This window comes from Manis pentadactyla, unplaced genomic scaffold, assembly GCF_030020395.1.
Source record: "Manis pentadactyla isolate mManPen7 unplaced genomic scaffold, mManPen7.hap1 scaffold_266, whole genome shotgun sequence".
NCBI classification, from domain to species: Eukaryota; Metazoa; Chordata; class Mammalia; order Pholidota; family Manidae; genus Manis; species Manis pentadactyla.
Window position 1 is genome coordinate 124,451 of NW_026644665.1, and position 26,986 is coordinate 151,436.

General features: G+C 38.1%; 1 long non-coding RNA gene across 2 annotated transcripts in view; it reads right to left on the reverse strand.

The window, feature by feature from the left end:
- LOC130682332 (uncharacterized) overlaps positions 1-26,760 on the reverse strand; it is a 109,852-nt gene extending 83,092 nt beyond the window's left edge. The window contains exon 1 of one of the 2 annotated variants that reach the window (XR_008995544.1): positions 26,503-26,759. This is a non-coding gene — a long non-coding RNA (uncharacterized LOC130682332). Of the gene's footprint in view, positions 1-26,502 lie in introns of both variants that reach the window. The other variant, XR_008995545.1, reaches the window with a different exon arrangement.
- Between the last annotated feature and the right edge of the window lie 226 nt (positions 26,761-26,986).

A 26,986-nucleotide genomic window follows, 5' to 3' on the forward strand; every position in this document is an offset into this window, starting at 1 on the left:
AGAACTTATTCACTATGTAAGAATTTGTTCTCCATGTAAGAACTTGTTTGTTATGCCTCAGAAGATTGGAGACTGACAAAAATTAGGCCTTGGGTGGATTAATGATTGTGCATTGAGCATTGAGTCCCCTATACAGAATTTTATTGTTAACAACCATTTGATCAATAAATATGAGAGATGCCCTCTCAAAAAAAAAAAAGACATATGCACTCCTATGTTTATTGCAGTACTATTTACAATAGCCAAGATATGGAAGCAACCTAAGTGTCCATCAGTAGATGAATGGATAAAGAAGATATGGTACATATACACAATGGAATAGTATTCAGCCATAACAAAGAGACAAATCCTACCATTTCCTACAACACAGATGGAGCTGGTGGACATTCTGCTCAGTGAAATAAGCAAGGCAGAGAAAGACAAGTGCCAAATGATTTCCCTCATTTGTGGAGTATAACAACGAAGGAAAACTGAAGGAACAGGGAGCCAAGATGGCAGCATGTGTAGGGCAGCGGAAATCTCCAAAAACCATATATATTTTTGAAAATACAACAAATACAACTATTCCTAAAAGTGAGATGAGAAGATACAGGACAACAGCCAGGCTACATCTACATATGCGAGAACCCAGCACCTCATGAAGGGGATAAGATACAAGTCGAGGCCCGGCGGGAACTGAGCGTGCGCCTGACCCTAGCTCCACGGCGGGAGAAGAGGAGTCAGAGCGGGGAGGGAGAGGGAGCCCAGGACTGCTGCTAAACAGCCAGCCCTAGTCATACGCACTGGGAGTGCAGACACACAGTGTGTTGTGTGCTGGATACTAGGGAAACGAAACAGTAAAACCTGCAAACGGGTCCCCGCAGCCGGCTTCCCTGGGAAAAAAGAAAAGCGAGTGCTTTTTGAAGGTCTTAAAGGGACTCACAGCTGGACGGAAGTGGTCTGGCACACTCAGCCCATCAGCTGGGAATCCCGGGGAACTCCGGGCGCCCAACCCCCTGGATGGCAGCACAGCTATGAGGCCCCACACAGCGATAAACAGCCTTCCGCCTATTCCCACTCCGGCGCAGACCCACCATAGCGGAGCAGGAGCCTGAGACCAGACTCAGAGGAGAGCAGCTACCCAACACAAGCCACAAGGGGTCGCCGTTCTCACAGGGGAGGAAGGCGATGAGCAAGTGGAAACGGACTTTGTTCTCCCAGGTGACACACCCACCAACCGCCCACGGGTACCTCTATCGCCATGAAAAGGCAGAAGAATTTGATTCAGACCAGAATCACACAGACATTGCCTGAGAGGGAACCAGGGGACATAGATTTAACCAATTTACCTGAAAAAGAATTCAAAATAAAGGTCATAACCATGCGGATGGGGCTGCAGAAAAAATGCAAGAGCTAATGGATAAAGATGGGAGAGAGTACAGAAATAAAACAATCCGTGGAAGAACTTAAGAGCAGACTCGAGGAGATGCAAGAGGCCATTAATGGAATAGAAATCAGAGAACAGGGACGCACAGAAGCTGATGCAGAGAGAGATAAAAGGATCTCCAGGACTAAAACAATATTAAGAGAACTATGTGACCAATCCAAATGGAACAATATCAGCATTGTACAGGTACCAGAAGAAGAAAAGAGAGAAAAAGGAATAGAAAGTGTCTTTGAAGAAATAATTGCCCCCGTTCTGAGAGAAATCTTCTGCATCCGTGGATGTTTTATTGCCCTTGTCTAGCTTGGATTAACACATAGTCTACAGGCACACACCTGATCATCTACATTTGCTCTCTTACAACACTAAACTATGTTTTCTACCTTTATCTTGTATCTACCTACCACTTCAGCATTTTATTAAAAATAATAATAATAAAGAGAGAAATGTGGTATCCACATATAAATCAAGTATAAAAACCAAATGAGTATTCATATTTGAACTGACTGTTTATAGTTCATAACGCATGAGCAAAACCGAAAGTTTCTGTGATGACTGCCCTTGTACTGTTCACCATGTAACTTATTCATTATGTAAGAATTTGTTCTCCATGTAAGAACTTGTTTGTTATGCCTCAGAAGATTGGAGACTGACGAAAATTAGGCTTGGGGTGGATTAATGATTGTGCATTGAGCATTGACTCCCCTATACAGAATTTTATTGTTGTTAACAACCATTTGATCAATAAACATGAGAGATGCCCTCACAAAAAAAAAAAAAAAAAGGACAGACTTCCAATGGTAAAATAAATAAGTAACCAGGATGTAATGTATAGCATAAGGAATATAGTCAAGATATTGTAACAGCTTGGTAGGGTGATAGCTGGAACCTAGAATTATGTATATAAATGTTTTATCACTGTGTTGTACACTTGAAACTAATGTAATGTAATACTGTGCGTCAACTACCCTTCAATAAAAAATAATTATAAAAAAAAAAAAAGAAATAATTGCTGAAAACTTCTCCAAACTGGGGAAGGAAATAGTCGCTCAGACCATGGAGGCCCACAGAATTCCCAACACAAGGGACCCAAGGAGGACACCACCAAGACATATAATAATTAAAATGGCAAAGATCAAGAACAAGGACAGAGTATTAAAGGCAGCCAGAGAGAGAAAGAAGGTCACCCACAAAGGAAAACCCATCAGGCTATCATCAGACTTCTCAACAGAAACCTTATAGGCCAGAAGAGAATGGCATGATATATTTAACACAATGAAACAGAAGGGCCTTGAACAAAGGATACTGTATCCAGAATGATTATCATTTAAATATGAAGGAGGGATTAAACAATTCTCAGACAAGCAAAAGTTGAGGGAATTTGCCTCCCACAAACCACCTCTACAGGGTATTTTAGAGGGACTGCTCTAGATGGAAGCACTCCTAAGGCTAAACAGATGACACCAGAGAAAATAAAATCACAACAAGGAAAGCAGAACAATCAAATACAAACTAAAGACAAAAAATAAAATCAACTACACACAAAAGCAGTTGAAGGAAACACAAAAAAGCAAACACACACACACAAACACACACACACACACACAAGAAAAAACACCTAACATACAAAGAATGGAGGAGGAGGAATAAGAAGAGAGAGAAATAAAGAATCATCAGACTGTGTTTATAATAGCTCAATAAGTGAGTTAAGTAAGATGGTAAGACAGTAAAGAAGCTAACCTTGAACCTTTGTCTTTCAATATTCACCATAAATATAAATGGACTGAATGCACCACTCAAAAGACACACAGTAATAGAATGGATAAAAAACCAAGACCCATCTATATGCCGCTTACAAGAGACTCACCTCAAACCCAAACACATACACAGACTAAAAGTCAAGGGATAGAAAAAGATATTTCATGCAACCAACAGGGAGAAAAAGCAGGTGTTGCAGTACTAGTATCAGACAAAATAGACTTCAAAACAAGGAAAGTAACAAGAGATAAAGAAGGACATTACATAATGATAAAGGGGTCAGTCCAACAAGAGGGTATAACCATTATAAATATATATGCACCCAATACAGGAGCACCAACATATGTGAAACAGATAGTAACAGAATTAAAGGAGGAAACAGAATTCAATGTACTCATTTTAGGAGACTTCAACACACCACTCACTCCAGAGGACAGATCCACCAGACAGAAAATAAATAAGGACACAGAGGCACTGAACAACACCCTAGAACAGATGGCAACTCACAGACATCTACAGAACTCTACACCTAAAAGCAGCAGGATACACAATTCTCAAGTGCACATGGAACATTCTCCAGAATAGACCGCATACTAGGCCACAAAAAGAGCCTCAGTAAATTCAAAGAGACTGAAATTCTACCAACCATTTTCTCAGACCACAAAGTCATGAACCTAGAAATAAATTGTACAAAGAAAACAAAAAGGCTCACAAACACATGGAGGCTTAACAACATGCTCCTAAATAATCAATGCATAAACGACCAAATTAAAATAGAGATCAAGCAATATATGGAAACAAATGACAACAACAAAACAAAGCCCCAAAATCTGTGGGACGCAGCAAAAAGTTTTAAGAGGCAAGTATATAGTAATCCAGGCATATTTAAAGAAGGAAGAACAATCGCAAATGAATAGTCTGAAGCACAATTTTCGAAATTGGATAAAGAAGAAAAAATGTGGCCATAAGTCAGCAGAAGGAGGGACACAGTAAAGAGCAGAGAAGAAATAAATAAAATTGAGGAGAATAAAATAGAAAATCAATCAATAAAACCAAAAGCTGGTTCTTTGAGAAAATAAACAAAATAGATAAGCCCGTAGCCAGACTTATTAAGACAGAAAGAGAATCAACACACATCAACAGAATCAGAAATAAGAAAAGAAAAATCACAACAGACCCCACAGAAATACAAAGATTTATTAGAGAATACTATGAAAACTTATATGCTAACAAGCTAGAAAACCTAGAAGAAAAGGACAACTTCCTAGAAAAATACAACCTTCCAAGACAGACCAAGGAAGAAACACAAAATCTAAACAAACCAATTACCAGCAAAGAAATTGAAGAGATAATCAAAAAACTACCCAAGAACAAAACTTCCGGGCCAGATGGTTTCACTGCTGAATTTTATCAGACATATAGAGAAGACATAATACTGATTCTCCTTAAAGTTTTCCAAAAAATATTGGCAGAGGGAATACTTCCAAACTCATTCTGTAAAGCCAGTACCACTCTAATACCAAAACCAGGCAAAGACACCACAAATAAAGAAAATTACAGACCAAAATCCCTGATGAACACAGATGCAAAAATATTCAACAAAATATTAGCAAACCAAATTCAAAAATACATCAACATAATCATACACCATGATCAAGAGTGATTCATCTCAGGAATGCAAGCACGGTACAACATTAAAAAATCCATCAACATCATCCACCACGTAAACAAAAAGAAGGACGGAAACCACATGATCATTTCCAGAGATGGTGAAAAAGCATTCGACAAAATTCAACATCCATTCATGATAAAAACTCTCAACAAAATGGGTATAGAGGGCAAGTACTTCAACATAATAAATGCCATATACAAAAAACCCACAGCCAACATCATACTGAACAGTGAGAAGCTGAAAGCTGTCCCTCTAAGATCAGGAACAAGACAGGGATGCCCACTCTCCCCACTGTTACTAAATATAGCACTGGAGGTACTAGCCATGGCAATTAGACAAAACAAAGAAACACATAGCATCCAGATTGGTAAAGAAGAAGTCAAATTGTCACTATTTAAAGATGACATGATATTGTACATAAAAAACCCTAAAGACTCCATTCCAAAACTACTAGAACTCATACCTGAATTCAGCAAAGATGCAGGATACAAAATACACAGAAATCTGTTGCTTTCCTATACACTAATGATCAATTAACAGAAAGAGAAATCAGGAAATCAATTCCATTCACAATTGCATCAAAAAGAATCAAATACCTAGGAATAAACCTAACCAAGGAAGTGAAAGACTTATACCCTGAAAACTACAAGACACTCTTGAGATAAATTAAAGAGTACACTAACAAATGGAAACTCATTCCATGCTTTTGGCTAGGAAGAATTAATATTGTCAAAATGGCCATCCTGCCTAAAGCAATCTATAGATTCAATGCAATGCCTATTAAAATACCAACAACATTATACAATGAACTGGAACAAATAGTTTTAAAATTCATATGGAACCACCAAACACCCCAAATAGCCAAAGCAATCCTGACAAGGAAGAATAACGCTGGGGGCATCTCGCTTCCCAACTTCAAACTGTACTACAAAGCCACAGTAATTTAGACAATTTGGTACTGGCACAAGGACAGAGCCACAGACCAGTGGAACAGAACAGAGAGTCCAGATATTAACCCAAACATATACAATTAATATATGATAAAGGAACCATGGACCTACAATGGGGAAATGACAGCCTCTTCAACAGCTGGTATTGGCAAAACTGGACAGCTACATGTAAGAGAATGAAACTGGATCACTGTCTAACCCCATACACAAAAGTAAATTCAAAATGGATCAAAGACCTGAAGTAAGTCATGAAACCATAAAACTCTTGGAGGAAAACAGAGGCAAAAATCTCTTGGACATAAACATGAGTGACTTCTTCATGAACTTATCTCCCTGGGCAAGGGAAACAAAAGCAAAAATGAACAAGTGGGACTATATCAAGCTGAAAAGCTTCTGTACAGCAAAGGACACCACGAATAGAACAAAAAGGCATCCTACAGTATGGGAGAATATATTCATAAATGACAGATCCGATAAAGGGTTGACATCCAAAATATATAAAGAGCTCATGCACCTGAACAAACAAAAAGCAAAAAATCTGATTACAAAATGGTCAGAAGAGCTGAACAGACAGTTCTCCAAAGACGAAATTCAGATGGCCAACAGGCACATGAAAAGATGCCCCACATTTCTAATTATCAGGGAAATCCAAATTAAAACCACAAAGAGAAATCACATCACACAACTTAGGATGGCGAATCTCAAAAAGGCTAGCAACAACAAGTACCAGTGAGAATCCGGAGAAAGGGGAACCCTCCTACACTGCTGGTGGAAATGTAAATTAGTTCAACCATTGTGGAAAGCAGTATGGAGGTTCCTCAAAAAGCTCAAAATAGAAATACCATTTGACCTAGGAATTTACCCTAAGAATGCAGCAGCCCAGTTTGAAAAAGAAATATGCACCCCTATGTTTATCGCAGCACTATTTACAACAGCCAAGAAATGGAAGCAACCTAAGTATCCAGCAGGAGATGAATGGATAAAGAAGATATGGTACATGTACACAATGGAATATTATTCAGCCATAGGAAGGAAACAAATCCTATCATTTGCAACAACATGGATGGAGCAAGAGTGTTATGCTCAGTGAAGTAAGACAGGCAGAGAAAGACAAATACCAAATGATTTCACTCATATGTGGAGTATAAGAACAAAGAAAAAAACTGAAGGAACAGAACAGCAGCAGAAATACAGAACCCAAGAATGGACTAACAGTTACCAAAGGGAAGGAACTGGGGAGGATGGGTGGGAAGGGAAGGATAAGGGGGGGGAAGAAAGGGGGCATTACGAATAGCATGTATAATGTGGGGGGCGGGGGCACCTTGAGGACTGTGCAACACAGAGAAGACAAGTAGTGATTCTACAGCATCTTCCTACACTGATGGACAGTGACTGTAATAGGGGTTGTGGGGGAGACTTGGTGATGGGGGAGTCTAGTAATCATAATGTTCCTCATGTAATTGTAGATTAATTATACTAAAAAATAATAATAAATAATTTAAAAATTCAAAGGATATTTTTTGAAGTTTTATGGAATTATATATATATATATAAAACATATATAGATAAAATAATAGGGAAAATAGCATAGAAGTGTAGAAGGATTTTATATAATACACCACAAGTGCCTTTAAATTCTCCTTTTAGAATCAAGAGATACTATTAGGCTACTTAATCAGTAACATCTCATGGGTGTGGATTATGCTAAAAAGGCATTTCAGAACTATAATCAAAGGAACCAGCCACAGAGAAAAACCTTGATGTTCTACTGGAAAAAATGATGAAAGAATGCATATTTGAGTTAAAACAGAAAATACGTATCTTTTGTAATGACTTTCTGCTAACCAACCTTTTCAGTTATTTATTCAACATCACATAAGATCTTCTTATATAGCTACCTCAAAAATTTATAGGAATATTGGGAAGACTAAATAAAAGTACTAAGGCACAGTGCCTGGCTCTTAATAACATTCAATTAAAAACATCTGTTTTAATTTCACGACTCTGTTATTACCCTAATGGTCTGCTGGTCTAAGAATATAGTACTACTATCTTCCAAAACACACAAAAAAGGAAAAGATGCACAATTTCCTTGTTACTCTGTTGTTTCTCCTTTTCGTGTACATTATTATACATACTCCATACAATATTAGCCATAGAACCTGTGCAGTGGACATTAAAAAGTGAAGCCACCCAATACTCCAGAGTGTTGCTAGTCTCCCAGGGTTATCCAGAGCCTTAAGGATGACTGTACGGTAACACACTGACATGACAGCACAACCTGGCACTTAAAGCTGACAAGAACTGATGTGCTGGTGTGGCACCTGTGGAGGGAGCAGCAGCTCTCTGAAGAGGGGACAGGGGAAAAGGTCGAGGATCCAATGGAGAAGAGTAACCATGAGATGAAGTCAGAGATCAGAAAGAAGCAGTGTACAAATTGGCAATCATTTTGCAAGTTTTAACAAACCTGGAAGCTAAAAAGTTACAGGAAAGGTAGAGAAGAATCTGGTGATTCAACCTCTTGCTAAGAACCACTGAACACTGGCACAGATATTAAAATGCTTTTCCAAATTACTTAAAAGCAAAATCATATTTTTAAAAGTCCATGTCATTTTGACATTATAATCAATTTTACTCTATATGGAAAAACTGTTACATAAAAAAGTGCACTCTAAAATTAGAACAATGAAGTACTTTTTTCACCCATTATGGAAGGAGGGGAAATAGCACTAATTTCTGATCTAATAAGGAAACAGTAAAAGAATACTGATAATACCATCCTTTGAGAAGCAATTTGACCTAATGTTTCAAGTCTAGTAAATCCTCTAAGGCATGACTTAATCGATGCAATGAAATCAAGCCACACTTTCTAGTTCCTGTAAGAATTCAGTGTTTTTGAGTATTAGCTTTGTTTTCTTAATGACATAAAGTTTGTTTTAACACTGCTATCAAGGATTCTGTTGTGAGAGGAGACGTAAATTAGCTCATATCCTCTGGCTCAATACCACACATCTGGAAGTCTGCCCTGAGGAAATAGCTAAAAATATGAAGAAATCTATATGCCCAAAGGTGTTTCCTGCAACATTCCTGAAAATAGCAAAAATTAAGTATGACAGTGACACAGAAAATAGTACATTGTTCTAAAAAAGGCAGCAAACAACTAATTGGGGTAAGCATTTAATAATGTCAAATCATTATGTTGTATATTTGAAACCAATACTGAATATCAACTAGAATTCAATTAAAAAATGAAGAAGCAAATGAAACTGAGCATATACTATGATATAAAACATCACATGAAAAAGCTGTAAAAAACTCCAAAATGATGACTGTATTAGAGTGACGGATTCATGTTTTTTCTATTATTTAACCTTTTTGAAATGTGACTTATTAGAATGAAAACAAATTATATTTTTAAAACATGCATCTCAAGAGGTTAAGTACTCTAAGATTTCATTCACACAGCTCTCAAAATGACAAGACGGGCTGGGGGTTAATACATAGAGGCAGCACTAACGAGTTCTTTTGTGATGATGGAACAACTTTGTATCTTGACTGTGGTAGAGGCTGCACAAAACTAACATGGGACAAAACTGCAAAGAACTACACACACACGCACACACACAAATGCAGGTTTTAAAAAAATGGTGAAATCTGCACACAGTCTGTAGTTGAGGTAACAGTAATGTACCAACATCAATCAGCCTCCGAGTTTTCACACTGTATGGCAGCTATATAAGTTACCACCATTGGGGAAACTGAGTGGAGAGTTTATAGAACCCTACTATTTTTACAACTTCCTGAGTCTCTACCTCAGAATAAAAGTTGAAAGAAATATGCACTTCTATCTCAAGATTGAGCTTATTTTTGAGGGGCAGGCAGATAAGGGAATGTAAAATGAGGCAGGTTAATATATAACTTCCAAGGCACTACAGTGTACTATTTACCTACTGCACAAAACCTCATAGGAGACAAATAGCAGTTCTTAGACTGAACATAATTTTCTGGCGCCAGTCTTCAAAAAAAAAGCTTCAACTTAAATGAAAATATCAGTCAATTTTCAGAATATGCTTAACTGAATAGCTTTGAATCTCGAACCCTGTACTGACATAATCCATTATGAAATCACCTTCAGAATTTTCTCCCATGCCAGAAAAATTTCAACAAATATAAATAAGATTTACTTACGCATATTCAATTTAAATATATAAATGACTAATACAGAATTTCGGGGAAGGATTAAAGATGGCGGCGTGAGAGGAGAGAGACAGAGGCTTCCTCCTAAAACTGGATACAATTAGAAAATATAGTTGGCGCAACGAATCCTGAGAGAGCAACAGGAAAGAGGATGGCACCAGACTGCACACACCTGGAGAAAAGAGCAGACCTCACCGAATGGGGTAACGTACCAGAGCCATGGCTCGGCGGGACCCGATCCCCTCCCCCACCCCAGCTCACCGGTGGGAGGAAGAGAAACGGAGCAGGGAGGGAGTGGAAGGCCTGGGACTGCTGAATACCTAGCTCCGGAGATCTGCGCTCCAGGCACAAACCTACATTTCATGGTGCTTTCATCGTACTCTTCTGATTACGGAGTTGGAAAGCTGGGACAGGCGGAGTTACTGGGGAGACTGGGATTGCAGCCACTTGTGGAAAACAGGGATCCATACCCAGCTGCTCCGAGACAGAAGCTTGTATCTGTGTGCTTGGCCCACTGGTTCAGGCAGTGGAAACAGGCACAGGAGCCAGGAGGCAGGGAACAGCTCTTTCCTACCCCAAGTACCGCTCCACTGTGACCCCCGACATTGCTTCAGGGGCTGAGCAGCTCCAGAATAGAGCTTCTGGACACTAGAAGGTACCATATACAAATATGAAACGCCAAAGAAACGTGGTAAACAGTTAAATTATTAACACAACTCCCGAGAAATATTTAAATGATTTGGATCTCGTGACTCTTTCCGAAAGGGAGTTCAAAATAAAAATCATCAACATGCTAATGGAGGTACAGAAAGACATCCAAGAACTCAGGAATGAATTCAGGTCAGAGATCCAATCGTTAAAGAACACGATGGAGGGTATTAAAAGCAGGTTGGATACAGTGGAGGAGACAATAAATGAAATAGAAACTAGAGAAGAGGAATAAAAAGAAGCTGAGGCACAGAGAGAAAAAAGAATCTCTAAGAATGAAAGAATATTGAGAGAACTGTGTGACCAATCCAAATGGAACAATATTCACTTTATAGGGATACCAGAAGAAGAAGAAGAGAGAGAAAGGGATAGAAAGTGTCTTGGAGGAGGTAGTTGCTGAAAACTTCCCCAATCTGGGGAAGGAGATAGTCTCTCAGGCCATGGAGATCCACAGATCTCCCAACACAAGGGACCCAAGGAAGACAACATCAAGACACATAGTAATTAAAATGGAAAAGATGAACAATAAGGACAGACTGTTAAAAGCAGCCAGAGGCAGAAATAAAATCACATACAAAGGAAAGTCCATCAGGCTAACATCAGACTTCTCAGCAGAAACCTTACAGGCAAGAAGGGAGTGGCATGATGTATTTAATACTATGAAGCAGAAGGGCCTGAAACCAAGATTACTTTATCCGGCAAGATTATCATTTAAATTTGAAGGAGGAATTAAACAATTTCCAGATAAGCAAAAGCTGAGAGAATTTACCTCCCAGAAACCTACTCTACAGTCTATTTTGGAGGGACTGCTCTAGATGGAAGTGTTCCTAAGGTTGAATAGCTGTCACCAGAGGTAATAAAACCACAGTAAGGAAAACAGAAGAGCTAATTACTAAATAATGCAAAAGTAAATTAACTATCCCCAAAGTCAATCAAGGGGATAGACAAAAAGTACAGAATATGATATCTAATATATAAAGAATGGAGGAGGAAGAAAAAGGAGGAGAAACAGAAAAGAACCTTTAGACTGTGTTTGTAACAGCATACTAAGTGAGTTAAGTTAGATTCTTAGATAGTAAGGAAAGTAACCTGGAACCTTTGGTACCCACGAATCTAAAGCCTGAAATGGCAATAAGTACATACCTATCAATAATCACCCTAAATGTAAATGGACTGAATGCACCAATCAAAAGACATAGAGTCACTGAATGGATAAAAAAACAAGACCCATCTATATGCTGCTTACAAGAGACTCACCTCAAACCCAAAAACATGCATATACTAAAAGTCAAGGAATGAAAAAAGATATTTCATACAACCAACAGGGAGAAAAAACCAGGTGCTGCAGTACTAGTATCAGACAAAATAGACTTAAAAACAAAGAAAGTAACAAGAGATAAAGAAGGACATTACATAATGATAAAGGGCTCAGTCCAACAAGATGATATAACCATTATAAATATATATGCACCCAACACAGGAGCACCAGTATATGTGAAACAAATACTAACAGAACTAAAGGAGGAAATAGAATGCAATGCATTCATTTTAGGAGACTTCAGAAGGAGTGACATAATAAAGATCAGAGAATAAATAAATAAAATTGAGAAGAATAAAACAATAGCAAAAATCAATGAAACCAAGAGCTGGTTCTTTGAGAAAATAAACAAAATAGATAAGCCTCTAGCCAGACTTACTAAGAGAAAAAGAGAATCAGCACAAATCAACACAATAAGAAATGAGAAAGGAAACATCACGACGGATCCCACAGAAATACAAAGAATTATCAGAGACTACTGTGAAAACCTATATGCTAACAAGCTGGAAAACCTAGAAGAAATGGACAACTTCCTAGAAAAATATAACCTTCCAAGACAGACCAAGGAAGAAACACAAAATCTAAACAAACCAATTACCAGCAAAGAAATTGAAGTGGTAATCAAAAACCTACCCAAGAAGAAAATCCCCAGGCCAGATGGATTTACCTCAGAATTTTATCAGACATACAGAGAAGATATAATTCCCATTCTCCTTAAAGTTTTCCAAAAAATAGAAGCAGAGGGAATACTCCTAAACTCATTCTATGAAGACAACATCACTCTAATACCAAAACCAGGCAAACACCCAACCAAAAAAGAAAATTACAGACCAAAATCCCTGATGAACATAGATGCAAAGATACTCAACAAAATATTAGCAAACCAAATTCAAAAATATATCAAAAGGTTAGCATGTATAGTGTGGCAGGTGGGGGGACACGGGGAAGGCTGTGCAACACAGAGAAGACAAGTAGTGATTTTACACCATCTTACTATGCTGATGGACAGAGACTGTGAAGGGGTATGTGAAGGGGGGAGCCTAGTAAACATAATGTTCTTCATGTAATTGTAGATTAATGATAACAAAAAAAAGAATACATCAAAAGGATCATATACCATGACCAAGTGGGATTCATCCCAGGGATGCAAGGATGGTACAACATTTGAAAATCCATCAACATTATCCACCACATCAACAAAAAGAAGGACAAAAACCACATGATCATCTCCATAGATGCTGAAAAAACATTCGACAAAATTCAACATCCATTCATGATAAAACCTCTCAACAAAATGGGTATAGAGGGCAAGTACCTCAACATAATAAAGGCCATATATGATAAACCCACAGCCAACATCATACTGAACAGTGAGAAGCTAAAAGCTTTTCCTCTCAGATCGGGAACAAGACAGGGATGCCCACTCTCCCCACTGGTATTCAACATAGTACTGGAGGTCCTAGCCACGGCAAGTAGACAAAACAAAGAAATACAAGGAATCCAGATTGGTAAAGAAGAAGTCAAACTGTCACTATTTGCAGATGACATGATATTGTACATAAAAAACCCTGAAGACTCCACTCCAAAACTAGAACTGATATCGGAATACAGCAAAGTTGCAGGATACAAAATTAACACACAGAAATCTGTGACTTTCCTATACACTAACAATGAACTAATAGAAAGAGAAATCAGGAAAACAATTCCATTCACAATTGCATTAAAAAGAATAAAATACTTAGGAATAAACCTACCCAAGGAAGTGAAAGACCTATACCCTGAAAACTATAAGACACTCTTAAGAGAAATTAAAGAGGACACTAACAAATGGAAACTCATCCCATGCTCTTGGTTAGGAAGAATTAATAGCGTCAAAATGGCCATCCTGCCCAAAGCAATATACAGATTCGATGCAATCCCTATCATATTACCAACAGCATTCTTCAATGAACTGGAACAAATAGTTCTAAAATTCATACGGAACCACCAAAGACCCTGAATAGCCAAAGCAATCCTGAGAAGGAAGAATAAAGTGGGAGGGATCTTTATTGTACAAAAAAAGCAAGATCCCTTGCTCCCCAACTTCAAGCTCTACTACAAAGCCACAGTAATCAAGACAGTTTGGTACTGGCACAAGAACAGAGCCACAGACCAGAGGAACAGAATAGAGACTCCAGACATTAACCCAAACATATATGGTCAATTAATATATGACAAAGGAGCCATAGACATACAATGGGGAAATGACAGTCTCTTCAACAGATGGTGCTGGCAAAACTGGACAGCTACATGTAAGAGAATGAAACTGGATCACTGTCTAACCCCATACACAAAAGTAAATTCAAAATGGATCAAAGACCTGAATATAAGTCATTAAAACATAAAACTCTTAGAAAAAAACAAAGGCAAAAATCTCTTGGACATAAACATGAGCAACTTCTTCATGAACATATATCCCTGGGCAAGGGAAACAAAAGCAAAAATGAACAAGTGGGACTACAACAAGGTGAAAAGCTTCTGTACAGCAAAGGACACAACCAATAGAACAAAAAGGTACCCTACAGTATGAGAGAATATATTCATAAATGACAGATCCGATAAAGGGTTGACACCCTAAATATATAAAGAGCTCACACACACCTCAACAAACAAAAAGTAAATAATCCAATTTAAAAATGGGCAGAGGAGCTGCATAGACAGTTCTCTAAAGAAGAAATTCAGATGGTCAACAGACACACAGAAAGATGTTCCACATCACTTGTCATCAAAGAAATGCAAATTAAAACCACAATGAGATATCACCTCACACCAGTAAGGATCGCCACCATCCAAAAGACAAACAACAACAAATGTTGACGAGGTTGTGGAAAAAGGGGAACCCTCCTACACTGTTTTTGGGAATGTAAATTAGTTCAACCATTGTGGAAAGCAGTATGGAGGTTCCTCAAAATGCTTAAAAGAGAAATACCATTTGACCCAGGATTTCCACTTCTAGGAATTTATCCTAAGAATGCAGCAGGCCAGTCTGAAAAGGACGGATACACCCCTATGTTTATCGCAGCACTATTTACAATAGCCAAGAAATGGAAGCAACCTAAATGTCCATCAGTAGGTGAATGGATAAAGAAGATGTGGTATATATACACAATGGAATATTATTCAGCCATAAGAAGAAAACAAATCCTACCATTTGCAACAACATGGATGGAGCTAGAGGGTATTATGCTCAGTGAAATAAGCCAGGTGGAGAAAGACAAGTACCAAATGATTTCACTCATATGTGGAGTATAAGAACAAAGAAAAACTGAAGGAACAAAACAGCAGCAGAATCACAGAACCCAAGAATGGACTAACAGTTAACCAAAGGGAAAGGAACTGGGGAAGATGGGTGGGAAGGAAGGGACAAGGGTGGGGAAAAAGAAAGGGGGCCTTACGATTAGCATGTATATTGTGGGGGGGTATAGGGAGGGAGGTGCAACACAGGGAAAACAAGTAGTGATTCTGCAGCACCTTACTACGTTGATGAACAGTGACTGTAATGGGGTTTGTGGAGGGGACTTGAAGGGAGGAGTCTAGTAAACATAATGTTCTTCATGTAATTGTAGATTAATGATAACAAAATGAATAAAACAAAATGACTCATACAGAGGGTGTAACAGTTGGTCATCTCTAGATTGTGCTTCAGGACAGCAACACCACATATCTTAATTCACCATTTTAACCTCAATGACAAGCATGGTTCTTGATACATAGTGGGCCCCCAATAACTATTTCCTGAATCAATCAGTCAATAGGTAAATTCATGTTCTGACCAAGATTCAACCGCCACGCCCTATTCTCAGCTTTAACTGAAACTAGGAGGTTGAAGGTACAAGTAGAAAGGGGTGAATTTGGATAGAGCCCAGCTTACACCAATTCACCAGTCACAAGATTACATTAACCAACACTACATCCTAGTAACCTAAGGAAAACCTTAAGTCATTTCATCTTGATCAGCCAAATCTTAAAGACTTGTTTAATAACTGGAAAAAGAACTGAATTAGTACCAGAAAATCTGTCTCACTAACCTTTATCACTTAATGCTTTCAGTTAAGCAAAGAAAGCCAAATTTTCTTTGCTACGTATAAATTCATCAACTTTCTGATCTGAAAAAATTTAGCTACAAGTATGCAAGGCATCAAAAATCCCTTCTGCACAAGCTTTATTCTCTCAGCAATTATATTTATATGTAATTATATGTATATACTTATTCATGTCTATATTCCTATGTAAATATAAAATGTATAAATAAATAATACAATTACAACGGAACTACTACCTTACAAGAACCTTACATTAGATAGCAACTCTATATTACTAATTCATTCCACAGTCCTAGGTACTCACTATTTAACAGTGAACAAGACACAGACCATGCCCTAAGTTTACAGTCTATCTAGTAACTTAGAAAGCACTGTACTTCGTAAAAAAATTCTTAAGTAAACCAGGATTTGAATTCCAATAACATGTCTCTGACTCTTAGTTTCCAGAACTGTAAAATAGACACTACCTGTCACGAATATTAAAATAAAATCATGAAATATAAAAAAGTTTGTCAAAGTAGAAAGCACTATACAAATGAAAGGTATCTTATTACTGTACTTAAGTTTTTCATTAAGAAAAAAACAAAACACTAGGATACCTTCCTGCAGAGTGATTATTAGTTGCAAGGGAAAATAAATAGTAACTATAAAGTGAATAAACCAGACAATACCTTCATCAAAATTTAATTAACAAGGGGCAAATGAACATTATGTACATCCAGACGTGATACCCTGAGAGGGGCACATGGCTTTTCTAGAGGTCTAACTGGATAAATAAATAATCATGAGGCAATCAGATCAAAGCAGATAAACCCAAATGGAAAAACTTCCTACATAATAACTGATGTCTATTCTTCAATTGCAGGAAAGACAAAGGCAGGCAAAGGAAATCTTCCAAACTAAACGAGACTAAAGAGAAATGGTAAGAAAATACGTTACCAACTACAATATGTGATCATGAGATGTGTGAATTGAAATATAAAATGCTGATTGAACTATTTATCATTTTATATTTCTGAAATTTGATAATGGTACTGTGATTACATAAGGGAATATCCTTGTTCTTAGGAAAGACATCCTGAGGTATTAAGAGGCAAAAAAGGCATGCAACCTACTCTTTAATGACTCACAAAAATAAACATGAATGTGTGTGTATGCCAAAAGACAAATATGTCAAAATGTTAAGAATTGGTGGATATGGATAAAGGATATATATGAGTCTATGTGTCATTCTTGCAACTTTTTTGTTAAGTTTGAAATTATTTCAAAACAAAGTTTAATTGGATACTAACCTCAGAGTTTACTTAATAAGCTCTAAGCTATACAATTCAAGTAGTATTAAAAATCAACCTGCGAAATTAATACAGAAAAAGTCTTAAAGAACTTTACAAATTACAAAACAGACAAGAAAGCAGGGCAGCAAGAGTCACCAAACAAATAGCAGAAGCACATGTAAAGATGTCAGATATTGGAATTATCAGACACAAAGTATAATTGGTTAGCATCCTAATTTCTTAAATTTGTAATAGGTTTTTAAGAAATAAAAGATATCTTGAGAACATGACCAAAAGAATAAGACTACCTAAAAAACAAAGTCTTAAAAAGGAACTAAGTGAAACTTGTACAAATGAAAAAATGTAGTAAATGAAACTTTCAAAAAACTGAATGAACATGCTACAACATGGATGAACCTTGAAAACATTATGCTAAGTTAAATAAATCAGACAGCAAAGGACAAATATCATATGACCCACTCACATGAGGTGAATAGTTCAAGTCATAGACAAAAAAAGTAAAATAGTTGTTGCCAGGGGCTGGGTAGAGGAACAGGACTTACTGTTTAATGGGTACAGCTTTCAGTTTCTGGTGATGGACAATGGTGATGGTTCCACAATAGTGTGAATGCACTTAATGTACAACTTACAATAGTTAAAATGGCAAATCATATTTATGTATATTTTACAACAAAAGTGGAAATAATACTTAAAATAAAGTGAAAAATATCAAAAATAATTCAGCAAACTAGTTGAACACAGCTAAAACAAAAATTAACTAACTGGAAGAAAAGACACTAATTTTGCAGAACACAACACAGAAAGATAAAAAAATGGAAGATACCAAACAAGGGTTAAGAGGCACTGGTGGGGTGTGGGCAAAGTAAGAACATCTGACATACTTCAAATACAAACACAAGTTCAGGATAAACAATACAGAAGAGAAAATGGCCGGAAATTCTTCAAAACTGTTGAAAGACATCCATCTTCAGATTCCATGGCCTAGTGAATTCCAACGATGATAAATAAAATCAACTTGTCGACATATCAAAATGAAAGTGCAAAAGAACGCCAAGGACAAAGAAAACATTCTGAAACCAGCAAATAAATAATGAAACAACAGATACCTATAAAGGAATGACAATTACATGGATTACAAATTTTTCAACAGCATTTAAAGCCAGAAGAGAATGGAACAAAATCTATTAATAAAGAAAAAAAAAAACTGCTACCAAAGAATGCACACTCAGAAAAACCATCTTCAGGAATGAGACTAAGATAAAGATACTTTCAAACAAAAAGTTTTCCAACAACAGACCCTCACTACAGAAAACTCTAAACCATATTATTTCAGGCAGAGAAAAACTGATCTCAGATCCCTGACAGGAGGGCAAGAAGTACAAGGGAATGATGAGCAAAGGCCCTTTGAAAATAAACAGGCAAATCAAACAAGTATTTAAAACAATAATAATATCTAATTTGTTGGGAGTCAGGGAGAAATAAAATAAAGGAAAACTACATAGAGTTGAACTTCCAAACTTGAAGAGAGAAGGAAATAGACTTTTTTAAATAATACATTCATTAAGAGTAAAAGAAAAGTAAGGGAACAATTAACACAAAATTCAGATGGCGGTTTCTTAGGAAGTATGTCAGAGAACACAAATGGTGAAGAGTAAAAGGAGCTTCAAAGATGCAGGCAGTGTTCTATTTTTCAAGCCAGTTAGTGGTACATGGTAGTTCATTCTATAATTACATAAACTGTACATTTATTATGCCTTTATAATAAAAAAATTTTTTAATCAACACAGAACAAAAAAAGTGACCACTCCCTAAAAATCTAGAATACGTCACAAACCTTAGTCTTTAAAATTGAAACAAAGAAAGATTCACTCTTTCATTCAACAAACACTTACCAAACCCTAATCTCTGCCTACAACTGAGCTGATAGGTGGAATGAAGATTTCCAACCTCTCTTCTCCCTATTCCTTGCCCTGCAGAGCTGCAATCTAATACAGCAGCCAACAGCCAGAAGTGGCTATTCACATTTAACTCATTAAAATTAAATAAAATTTAAGATTTAGTTCCTCTGTAATACTAGACACATGTTAAGTGCTCAGTAGTCATATTAGGATCATTATATTGAATAGCAAATACAGACCATTTCCACCATTGCAGAAAGTTCTATCAGACAGTGCTGCCATTTTTCCTATAACACTAAAAAATATATTGATATTGAGTATCTTAAATATAAAACAGTATCTTAAAATTGATTCAATTTCCTTTTAAAGTCATTTTATTTCTATGAAATTAAAGCTCTTTCGTAGTATTTAAAACATTTTGCTGATTGTTAAAAATATACAGAAAGTAGTAGATGGATGGATAAAGAAGATGTGGTACATATACACAATGGAATATTATTCAGCCATAAGAAGAAAACAAATCCTACCATTTGCAACAACATGGATGGAGCTAGAGGGTATTATGCTCAGTGAAATAAGCCAGGTGGAGAAAGACAAGTATCAAATTATTTTACTCATATGTGGAGTATAAGAAAAAAGCAAAAACTGAAGGAACAAAACAGTAGCAGACTCACAGAACCCAAGAATGGACGAACAGTTACCAAAGGGAAAGGGATGGGGGGGTGGGAAAGGTGAAGGAATAAAGGGAAAAAGGGGCATTACGATTAGCACACATAATGTGGTGGGGGGCATGGGGAAGGCAGTACAGCACAGAGAAGACAAGTAGTGACTATAGCATCTCACTACGCTGATGGACAGTGACTAAAATGGGGTATGTGGGGGAGACTTGATAATGGCGGGACTCTAATAATCACAATGTTGCTCATGTAATTGTATATTAATGATACCAAAATAAAAAATATATAGAAAGTGTCAGGAATTGGTCACCATCCCTTATGTCCCACCAAAAACCATAATAACACAAGATTTTTTTTAATGAACGAAGATTAAATAGTTAAGCACAGTGTTACTAAACTGTAATACAAGCCATGTCGTTGGGATATAAAAACCCACAGGATGAATATACCACCCGTTCTAGGGAGCACCAATTTTAGCTGACACTGTTTAGAACACTGTTTACACAGATAGAGAATAGCAAACACATAATTCATATGAATTTTTAAAAATAAAATCTGTACGCTTTTTTTTTTCATGATGCCTGTAGGGCATCATCAAATTTTCTACTGATAGCAGGACGCTGGGCTGCATCTCCAGACTTCTGAGCATACCATTCATTTCTGTCATTAGAAGTACTTTGGAGGAAAAATTTAAGCTCTATTAAAATAAATTAATTCCATGTTTTTTTATTTACCAAAGAGAATAATACACAACTCTACAAAGCAATAACATCCTTAACATTGAAAGCAGCAAACCTCCAGTTTTCTTTAAAAGACAGAGGGCCTAAGCTATTTCAACTGAAGCTGAACATTTTGCTTTAGGCATTCTAACATATATTAAGTACTTCTACAGCACTTTCAATTTTTTAAATTATCTAACCAAAAACACTCAAAAGAACCCCAAATGTTAAGCCTTAATTTAACAGTCACTTAGGCTAGGTTTGCACCGTAAGTACCACCCCCACTGCCCACCACCACCTCTAAGTGAACCAAGGCGTCAAGCTTCTCATCCAGACAACTGAGGGCGTCAATAAGCATGTATGCTAATAATTGGTTCCTGTCCCCAGGAGGACTATTGTGGCTCCACTTACATAACTTATTATGCAAAGTACTGAACTCCTCTTTCTCTAGAAAGCATTTTGAATACTGATATTTGCACAAGGTTTACTTGCTATATTAAATAAAAAAGCTTTTCTCAATCTAGCTTCAAAGATCTTTCCTTCAGAAGAGGTGAAAAGGAAAGCCAACTGCTACTACTTCACTATGTCAAAGACAAATTATTTATCTTGTTGGCTAGTCAACAGAGTAATGACTTAAGCAGCACCCTGAGCAGGCCCCACAGATAGTCAGTTTCCTCCTGGGTCTCTGGTTGAGAAACAGAGCCTTAAATAACCTGGGGCAACTTATTTGAACTGAAAATAATCTCACTGTCCCTTGAAATGTGCTATAAGTATTAACATAAAACTTGGCAAAATTTAATTCAGTGATGGTAAGAATCATAATACAACCCCTGCAGTGTAACAGAAGAGTATAATGTACTCCAAGCCTAACCTGAATATGCATAAATAAGTGCTGTCCACCAATCCCCTGGTTCTGTTTAAACCAAGATTTTCAGATTTCACATAACCATATCTTAAAAAAATAAAAAGGGCCGATAAGCACAGAGTTGCCAACTTTAAATTTTTGCCAAGGACATTTAAAAAGAAAATAACTACCAGTTACCATCATCATTATTTCCTAAATGAACTAATATACTTATACTAAAAATGGTAAAAGATAATTTTAGAAAAAAAATTATTTTAAATTCAATACATTTAGTTTATGAAAAGCTAATTCATTGTCATTTCACTTCAGACAAGTGAAAAATCTGTCACAGATACCACTCCATAATCTGGCATTGGGGAACCACAGGTCTAAGCAGCTGACTCCTACTTGGAAAAAGAAAGCAACAGCAGGACATGCCCAAACCAAATATTAAGCTACTCAATATTGATGAAACAGAGGCTTGGAGGGGTTTAGGGACTCTCCCAAGGTCACAGACCAAGAATTCTGACAGAACTGTCTAATTCCAGATCAGGGTTCCTAACCATTATGCTAAATTTCCTCTAATATTTAAAGATCCACACAAATCCAGTCACCTTTGTGACCAATGACAACCGAGGAATTTCCAAGACAGCTGGTGGGAGTGAGAGGTGTACTCACTGGCCATCGCTCAGACTGAAGCTAAATGGAACTCCTGACCTTTGCCTCATTAATACCAGGCTGACTGCAACTAAGTCAACCAGTCCAGACAAAGCACACCACTCCCTCCCTCCAGCAGCACTGACTCAGAACTCAGGACATTTACAAGTGCCTGTAATATAGTGAGAAACATATCCCTGAAAGACAAAAGCAATGTATTAGTTCTCAATAAGGAAATAAACACTTCCACAGTAACTTAGCCTAAAAACAGTAAACCTGTCCTCAGAAGTTAGAACTCTTAAGCCTCCTTCTGCAAACTACTACAATCTTTTACACATTAATACACCAACCAGTTCCCCCTATTAAATATCTAAACAGAAAAACCACATAGAAAATTAAAATACATAGTTTTTATGTATGTATCATTCTGTGATGCATAAAAGTATCTGATCATACTATCCTTCTCTGACAGTCAGAATAATAGAGACAAAACTACTCATGTGAACCAAAAGTACGTATAAAAGAGAGTTGGAAGAAAAATATGTAATTAAATGCTTTTTAATATGTGATTTAAAAATATGCAATACTTTCATAAATAAATTGTGAAAGGCACTATTAGCAGATAGTAGTAATAGGAGGCACAAAAATTATCTTTGAATATTTAAAGGTTCCTGATATTGATACCAAAGTTGAAAGTCATCCATACAACGAACAGAATACTGTATCAGAGATGTGCTTCCAAATCCTCACATTTCACTTGCCAGCAAATGTCTAAATGAAACAAGCAAACAGTCCTTAAGTAATCAGTCTGACACTCTGGACCAGAGTCTGAAATAGTCTGTCCTCCCTGAAACAGGGTAACAATAGCACAGTATTCATGCTAGCAATGGCAAGAAAACTGTATTTCCCCATTGGGTTTTCAAAGATCAGATTATTTGTACTCTATCTGAATCTGCAGTGTGAGGGAGCAGTACATAGACTATCAAATTTTTTACCCACTATATAGAGTTACCTATTTAATGTCTTTTCCTTCTGTTCAAACAGATGCCATCTAAAACAAATGGTTGTTTTTTCTTTCCCCTCTCAACTTTCCTTTGGTTCTTTTATCTCCTTAGATTCAACTGGTACATCTATTTATTTTATTCTCTAGATTCATGTTAAATGTATTTCTACCACTGACCTCTCTCATGAACTACAAACCCCCATTTCCAAATGCCTCTGGGCATTTCCAGTATTTAGGAAGTATATAAAAAGCTCAACATATTTCAAAATGAGACTATTTTGCACCTAGTACCACCAACTCCAACACCACACTCAAAATGATCCACCTTCCACTTCTTCCAAACCTTCCCCCACAACCTCGCAGCCCACCCGCCTACCCCACCCCAACACCATTACCCTTACGAAATATTTATACTACACTGAAAGTCAGCTTTCTGCAACAAATCATTCCATACACACTATTAGTTTCTCATTACCTACCAAATGTTGAACTCCTGAGTACAGCATTTAAATATGTCCCACAATCCAGCCCCAATTTACATTTCAAACCTCATCTCTTATTCCCAAAAAATGAACACTATATTCTAGGTAATCTGGTCCACTAACTTTTCTCTGAGTATACAATGAATTTACCCACCTCCACACTTGTGCTCACATCGTTCCCTTCATTTGAAAAGCCTCCTTCATCCGTCTACTCCCATCTCCTAAATTTTTGTCTGAGAAAAGTCTTCCCCTCTGCAATGCTGAACTCATGTTACCAATTTATTGGGAGGTAGCATAATATAGTGTAAATGGACAGGCTTCAGCAATAGGCAGATTCGGATTCAAATGGGGGCTCAGTTACCTGCTAGCTACATAGTCTAGGCAAGTTACTTATTTGGGCACCAGTGTCCTCACTAAGATGCTTACATATTATTGTGAAGCTTAGAAAATGCATGTAAAGTAACTAGCATAGGGCGTGGCGCTAGCAAAGTGTTCAGTAAGTAACAACTTCAGAGCTATCCTCGTAGTACTATACCTCCACCACTGTCCGTTATTCCAGCTAAAAATGAACCCATTTTCCTTTCTACAACTCCAAACTTTAGGTCAAACCACTCACGTAGTATTTACATATATTTATGTTGTAAATTTTTATGCAAATATCTTAATCCCCTTCTAGATTTCAAATTCTTACAGACCAAAGACTTACTCTTTGTATCCTATAATGCCTAAAGTGCTTTTCATAAAGCACACAATACTCCCCTCCAATTAGAAAAATATTTTCAATATGCCTAAACAATACAATTCATGTCTTCATGATGTGACTGACACACCGTAGAAAATTATTGTCAAAACACGAATCTTGGTTGTTATAGTGGACTCTTTATTTGTTCCTACATGGTTACTTAACATACCTTGATGCCTAACATAGCGCATGTTCAGTGTCTGTTTAACTGACTTGAATGATATAATACAATTTACAAATTTACGACAAAATACATTTTATAATAAAATTCACAAATTCACGATGCAAATATTCAGTATCTACTGAACTGATCTGAACAATAAAATTTGCAATGCCTAGGGGTATCTGATTTTCCCCAATAGCCTTTTTCTTCTCTGGAAATAATTCTTGAAATAATTCCCAACAAAACATATTACGTTGTACCTTGAGTACAGATCCTTAACCATTATCTACCCTGACTCCTTCTCCAGATTCTCTCAATTCCAATATTCCAACTGTATGCTCTAAACAAATAAGCACTTCCAATGACTAAGAATTTGCAGTTTCTATCTAAATCTAAAGGCCAGGCAACTAATCATCCCTCCAAAGTTTTTTCCAGGGACTTTAAAAATCATCCACCCTTTGCCTGTTTAAGATTAACTGATACCTTGAAATTAATATCCTTGAAAGAAATTTTCTTTTACATAGGAGATCTCACTGAACTTGTCATTTCAGTCTATTTTCCCTAGTTCATGGTATTACCTCCCTTTCCAGTGATGGGAGGGGAGGGAATGAGGTAAGTATCCAAAACCTACAGTGTAAGTACTCATAAAAGCACAAGAGAAGTGCAGGAAGTATCACTGGTCTCACAAAGGTGATTTGTGTACACTTTACACTGCAAAAACACTGATCATCTAGAGTCACAAGCTGCAGTAACTGCCTTCCCTTATGACAACTTTAAAATCACTATTCAATATGGAGAACCCGACAAACATTTCAGCATTTAATTACCTAAAATTTGCATACTAAAAAATAACTACCTGCATCACTTTTTCCTCTAGAAAATTCTCAATTTACCCGAGGTAAACACCTCAAAATATAAGTTAAAAAAGACAACATAAAACATCTCTGCCCACCTGTGTGAACTTCTGCAGCCTCTTTGGAGTTACCAAGAACAATTCTTCTGTAAAAGTTAAGGAGAATGACAGTTCCAAATAGGAAAGTATATACAAACTTCGGGAAAAAGTGGTATTCTTCCAACCCTCTGCAATCAATTCGTGCAACAACCGCAGAGACTGAAGACTCATGATTCAACTGTGACTTCAGAGAACCACAAGAATTAAGAATGCAAATTAGAGAACAGTATTTTTTTAAATGTCTGCAGGAAAATAAAGGAACTTATCTTAACTACATATTTTCCTCAAGCAACTTGTTTTGTTAAGAAGTGACTTCAACAACAGCTTGAGCAAGTTCTCCAATGAACAACGATCCTGAGAGTCTCGCTGGTACCACACGGACCTCCGTATCCAGAACCACTCCCAAGCGCACTCCCAAATTGATCGCAGGCAGTCCCTAATCGGGTCTGGATGAAAAGATTTGCAAGAGAACCTCTGTATCTACTCATATAGCCCCGCCCTCGGACTTCAGGAGACGACACCCCTGGAACCTGGACTAATTACTGAGGCCCGGGACAGACCTACAGGACGCAAAAGTCAGGAACTGGGACCCAAGACTGAGTCTGGTGTCCAACCCCAGGATGGACACAGGAAACCGAATCCGGGAAGCAGAGCTAAGATTCTGGGGGAGCAGAAATGAGGGGGACAGAGGAACCGAGGCCCAGCCCAGCCGCCCTCTTGAGTCCCAAGAGCAACAGCAGCTCCGAGCGAGAGCCCCCATCCCGGCTCCGCCCCGCCCACCCCATGGCCCAGCCGCCCGCTCCTCCCCGCCGGTCGGGCTCGGCGAACGGCTCCGCGGTCGACAACCCCTTTCCCCGAACCCCGACAGCCGAGCCCGCATCCCCGAGTGGGCAGCGGGGGCCCGAGAGCGCCAGCCCCGACGCGGCCCGCGGCCGTCCCGGTCCGCTCCCCCGGCTACTCACCGTCGGCCTGGGTGCTGGGAGGGGGCAGGGCGCGGACACCCAGCTCTGACCCGGGTGGGAGACCCTACTCGGCGCCGACGGCCTCGGCGGCTGCGCCTACAAGACCTCTCTCCGGCCCGAACCTTGGGAAAGCACTTCAGGGCGAACGGGGCAGGGAAGCGTTCCGGCAGCGGAACTGCTTGCGGGCGGCTGTGGCCAGGGCCTCCCCGGCGCGGCCAGGAAGGGGCGGGGCCTTTCGCGCGCTGCGCTCGCACTGCCGCCCCCGGTCTCGTCGCTAACCTTTCTTCCTCGCCGCCCCTTGGTCCCTGACGCCGAGCAATGCTATTGGTCTCCGACTTGTTCCGCTCCAGCCACCTAGGTTTACAGACGGGAAAACCGAGGCTCGAGATTTAGGTGCAAAGGCCCAGGGCTCACACCCGGCTTCCCGACTCTCCAGTGTTCTCTCCCCACCCCAGTAGTCCTCCTTTAAAAATTATGATTGTTA